The sequence below is a fragment of the Pagrus pagrus genome, assembly GCF_965226575.1.
Source record: "Pagrus pagrus genome assembly, chromosome: 13".
NCBI classification, from domain to species: domain Eukaryota; kingdom Metazoa; phylum Chordata; class Actinopteri; order Spariformes; family Sparidae; genus Pagrus; species Pagrus pagrus.
This window is the reverse complement of record NC_140197.1, coordinates 626,211-631,901: the sequence shown is the minus strand read 5'-3', so window position 1 is coordinate 631,901 and position 5,691 is coordinate 626,211. Positions and strand designations below refer to the sequence as shown.

The 5,691-nt window shown below is 39.2% G+C and overlaps 1 long non-coding RNA gene across 1 annotated transcript; it reads left to right on the top strand.

Moving 5' to 3' along the window:
- Positions 1–832: 832 nt before the first annotated feature.
- On the top strand, positions 833–3,940 carry LOC311268113. The gene is made up of 3 exons (XR_014623934.1): positions 833–870; positions 1,372–1,397; positions 3,531–3,940. It is a non-coding gene; the product is annotated as an uncharacterized lncRNA (long non-coding RNA).
- Positions 3,941–5,691: the final 1,751 nt, after the last annotated feature.

Genomic DNA, 5,691 nt, shown 5'->3' with positions numbered 1-5,691 from the left:
TATAAACCAAAGGCTACAGCTTTTTGTCACAAGTAACCTTGTGAAAAAAAAGTAGGATAATAATATACAGTATTACAGTATTACTATTACTACTATTATATCATACTATTATAGGTAGCTGCCTCTCTGCAGACACTACTCTGATGCCCAACCACTATTTGATTGGTTACATGAGTAATGACAATAAATTCAAATGAGCTGTGACACTGGTTTTCTGAAGTTAACCAAAACTCTCATCTTCTCTCCACCCCCCACCCTCCCAAACTGCTGACCCTCCTCGTGTTCCTGCTGATGTCCTGTGCTGACTCTGCAGTGTGAGTACAAACACACACACACATTATGTGTGTTATGATTGTCACCAAACTGATATGTAAGTCGTTTTGTAGTTTGGAATGACTTTCCATCCATATAATCTTTGTTGACAGGAATTACATCCATGCATTGAAAATTCAATACCCAGAAAATAATAATCAAACAATGTGATCTCAATTGAAATAAGACGAGACCTGCTGGTTTTCTGAGAACAAACTAAACATCTCTGTCTGTCTTCCACACTCTTTCTGGCGGCCCAACCACACTGTAGTCTTGCTCAATGTCCTGTCCAAGTTGCAATAAACATGATAGATCATATGACACCAAGCACATCCAGTTTTGCCGCAAAATCGTGTGTGTACGCGCGCGTGTGCATGTAACTCCAACCCAAACTAACAGAATGGAGAAGCAGCGTGACCTTAATACCAACAAAATGATAATTTCAAGTATACACAGAGCTGAGATGGAGAAGTATTTAGTCGTGATTTGTAGTTAAACTAATATATGTTTCCTTTCTTAGATATAGAGGACATTGACCAACGCCTGCGTTTTTGCCTGGTAAGTATGGAAGCTGCAACTGCCTACATAAATTGACAGTAACACAGTTTAGTATCTCAAACAGTTTAATCTTGTCTGGATTCACACGATTTATATATTTTGTGATTTCTTTATTGTTATATGTCTCAAAATAAAAAAAATTGGGCAAGTTACTTTAAATTAATAGTTACAGTTGCTTCTCTTAAAAGTAATTGCTCCATATAAGAATAATTAGTTACTCATAAAACAAACAGTTCTGTTTCTCACATACACACACAGCTCGGCACTGTATTGAAGGGCTGATTTTGTGGTAATGTCATTCATGACACAGACTGATTTTGGTGAAGCACAGGCAACATACACTGTGTAGAGTGTACCGAGCTCGCTGTACAGAGAGCTGAGATGGAGCAGTATTAAGGCCCTTAATTGAAATTAGTTGTGAGGTTGGTTTTCTTCAGTGAATTGAAAATCTCAATTTCTCTCTCTCCCTCACTCAACTGAACTTCGTTGGATTCCTGCCAGCCTGTGACTCCTGCAAACTCTGAAGCGTAAGAGCACACAGAGACATTATGATTGTTTTGAACTGATATTTCATGGGTTTACAATTTAGGATGAGTCCCCATTCAAATAAACTTAATCGATGGGAATCACGTACACACTTTATATAATTAATAATAAATTAAACACCCTGAAAAACAATTTGATCCGGATACATTTGAGATGTGACCCCCTGACTTTTTGAGAAGAAAGTAAACATCATATCTTTCTGTCTCCATACTTCTTCTGGCTGTCTCTAGCTGTATACTAGGGCTCGGCATTATGGACCAAAATTCCTGTCATGGTATTTTCAGGCCGATTGTCAACACAAGCTAGCTATATCTCCACATTTTCTACACAGTGGGCTGAAATATCAGTTGTGACCAAAACCACATTTTATATGTCACAAGAACTTTTATTTAAACAGACTTTTTCACTGGTGCTACGTGCTGATCTGATTAGAGTTTTGCAGCACAAGACACAAAACCATATGTTAGGGCTGGACGATTATGGAAAAAATAATAATCACGATTATTTTGATTGATATTGAAATCACAATTAATAAACACGATTATTCATTCATTTAAAAAAAGTGTTTATTGGGCCACCAAAACTCAACTTTAAATATAACTTAATACTTATAACAAAATACTCGGCAGTGGAGACATCTTTTTCAACTTCAGGGCGACATTTATCATACAAAGCAGGCAGTGCAACTCTGCTGAAGTGTTTGCGGGATGGCAACATGTACTGCTTGTCCAAAGTCTTGACCAGTGTCTTGAACCCTGGGTTGCTAACTGTCCTTAGCTAGCATGAACGTCACAGCCTCCGTTATCTCTCGCTGTCGCCAGGAGCCGGTGGGATATGGAGCGGCATTGTAAAGAGTGTCTTCAATAGAGGACTGTGTTGCGGTGGCGGTGGCTGAAGTTGACGCTCTTGCACTTTTATGGGTCTTTTGCGCCATCAATACTTCGTCATAGACCACTTTATGGCTGAACTTTAAATGGTTAAATAAATTTGTCGTGTTGCCGTGAGGTGCGGGCATGAGGGCGTGACGAACTTTGCAAACAATCTCTTTCTGCTCCACGTCGGACGATTTGAAGCCAAAATGTCTCCAAATGACCAAACTTGTCCTACCTTTCTTTTCAACTAAAGGCTCAGGCTGCTTTTCTGCCATGTTGTCAATCGCTCGCTCCGCTATTGATCCACAAACTCACTGCTGCAGGCGACACAGGTGGTGCGTTCACTGTGCTTTTACAGCGCAGTAATTTGCATACACGCAGCGCGGGGGCACATTAATCGTTTTTCTTCGATTACAGTGTTTTCATGATCGTGAGAAGTAGAAATCGTGATCAAAATTTGATTAATCGTCCAGCCCTACCATATGTTAATAATTGTGTAATTGTATGAAGTCCATGATAGTTTGATCCATAACATTCTGTGTTGAGGGAGTTTATGTAATTTTGAAAAGAAAAAAATAGTATAGAAAAACACAAACATTCTTTTAAATGTATTTAGTGATAAATGATTATTCATGGACATTGCATGGAAAGAGAGAGAGAGAGAGAGACTTGATCAGCGTTTTCATGAAATGCTTGTATCGTCTTTGCACTGCATTTTTATAAACACATTTTTAGCTTGCGTCCAGGCACTGTCTCTCTGTCACCCTCACTCACAAACAAGCACACAGACACTCACCTGACTCAGACAAACAGTTGTGCCTCTCACGCACACACAGCTCAGCACTGTATGGCTGGGCTGCTACTGCAGTAATGTCATTCATGGCTCAGATTTTGACATACACTATATCAGGGTTGGCACTCTAGTGATTTGACCATAAGCACACACTTTCTGAAGCTATTGGCTACAGCAGCTGCTTCAACACACTGTTGGGAAATGGTAGTGGAAATGAAACCTCAAGACAAGCCCTGATGAACTGATGCATTTCATGACTACTGGTTTTCACATTTCAAATGAATGTATGGGAATCCCTACTGGCCGATAATTTATCAGCATGATTTATTATGTGCATCCCCAATGTTTTTACATCATGTTCATGTTTAGCTCAGGGTAGAAGCTACTTGAGTTTTTTTCCCTTACATTTCAACAGCAGTCTAATTGATCTTTCCCATTTTGTCTTACAGGTGCCTTGCTGATTTTCTATCTGTTGCCTGGAACCTTGCGAGTCTCTACACTTGCACGCTCTCTCTCCCTTTCTGTACCAATCAGAGTTCAGTTCCTGATTGTTATTGGATCTCTATCTTTGACTGGAAACCTGCGAGTCTCTACACTTGCACGCTCTCTCTCCCTTTCTGTACCAATCAGAGTTCAGTTCCTGATTGTTATTGGATCTCTATCTTTGACTGGAACCTTGCGAGTCTCTACACTTGCACGCTCTCTCTCCCTTTCTGTACCAATCAGAGTTCAGTTCCTGATTGTTATTGGATCTCTATCTTTGACTGAAACCCTGAGAGCTCCCTCAGACTCTCACACTCTCTCTCCCTTTCTGTACCAATCAGACTTCAGTCCCTGATTGTTGTTAGACCTCTATCTTTGACTGAAACCCTGAGAGTGTTCACACTCTCACGCTCTGTCTCCCCTTCTGCACCTCTATCTTTCTCTCGACCTGAGAGTACCTCCACTCTCACGCTCTCCCTCCCTTTATGTCCAATTCGAGTTGAGATATTGGATTGAGATATTGGCTTGAGATTTATTGGCTTATTGGATTATTGGCTTGACATTTTGGCTTGACATTTTGACTTGACATTTTGACTTTGGAAGTTTCACAAGCACATCATCTTCACAAAACATTACACGATCTGTTGGAGCAGGTTACAACTACCTTATCAACCTGATTCGATTTGGGCTACAACCTTGATCAGCTTTTGACAAGCATTTACCAGCATTTGATTTTTGAACAAGTAACATTACTTCTAATTAATTTGATTGTTAAGTAAAGTTTTGAAATAATTGATTTGAACTGATAAATTGTCAGAAGATATTGGATAATTTAATATTGTACTGACATTTTGGAAAACGATATACACAAGAAATATTTGGAGTGTAAATCCATATTTATACAAGAAAATTAAAAACAAACGGGTGTTTTTTCATTTTTTAAAATTTTGAGTTTACTGAAGTAGTGGGAGTAACTGTAAAAGTAAAACCATATAATACAGTGCATTAGTTGTCCCATACTTACATCTAATTCTACTTCATCTTCTGTCCTGCTCACATTATTTGAAACAATTCAAGTGTTTTATTGTTGTTTAAACCTGCTGTAATAAAAAAAAAAAACTTTATTGCTGTTCTTTTCTTGTTGTTGTTTGAAGAAGCTGTGTTTGATCCTGATATTTAAATACAAACCTGAATACATTTGTCTAGTCTTACACATTTAGTTTGTTAAGGAATAAGATTTGGATTGCTGTCACTGAAAAGTATAATACTAGCCTACAGCTATTCTCAGTTGAATACCACATTTGAGCATTAGTACATATCTCTTGATAGTGCTTTAAAGCATTGAATTAACACAAACAAAATAAACTTCAGTTTTAGCTGAGCATACGTTAAGCCCATTTCTGCAAGCTAAAAAAAGTTTTTTTTTTTGATAAAAAATAATTTGTTTGAATCTACAACAATGCCTAGGAGAAGTAAGAAGTCCCAAGCTGCACGCATGCGCTGGCAGAGATCAGGTGAGATGCACTGTGCTACAACAGCTGAACAGGAAGCATGTGTTGGTCCCCAGAGCAGTGGAGAGGTCATGACGTCTGCAGCATCTCATGTTCCAAGTGTTAACCAGGCAGGTCAACATGATGCATTGTGCTCACCACGCATTTCTTATGTGACGTTGTAAAGAGGACACTTTACAGTAATGACCCAAGTGCATCAGCTACTTCAAATGCTAACCAGGTAAACCATTCAGGTGATGTGCCTTCGCCACAGGTCTCTTATGCTGACGTGGTAAAGAGGGGACGTCACAGTAATGAGCCCACAGAAAAAGTTAGCTCCCATGCTGTAAGCTATTCGGGTGATGTGCACAAGATCTCACATTCTGACATTATAGAGGCAGATCTCTGTGTAGCAGGGCCATCCAATGCAGACTATGTGATGAACCTCACAGAACAGCCTTCTGAAAAACACGTCTGTGCATCACGCAGCCAGGCCTCTCTCAAATATGGCAAATTCAGGAACCAGCAGTGTACCTGTAACTCATTAACCTTTCTTGCATTTCTCTATGAGAATGAAAACATCACCAGAGCAGACCTTGACCTTGTTTTGGATAAAGGTAATGTGTTATATAAAGAA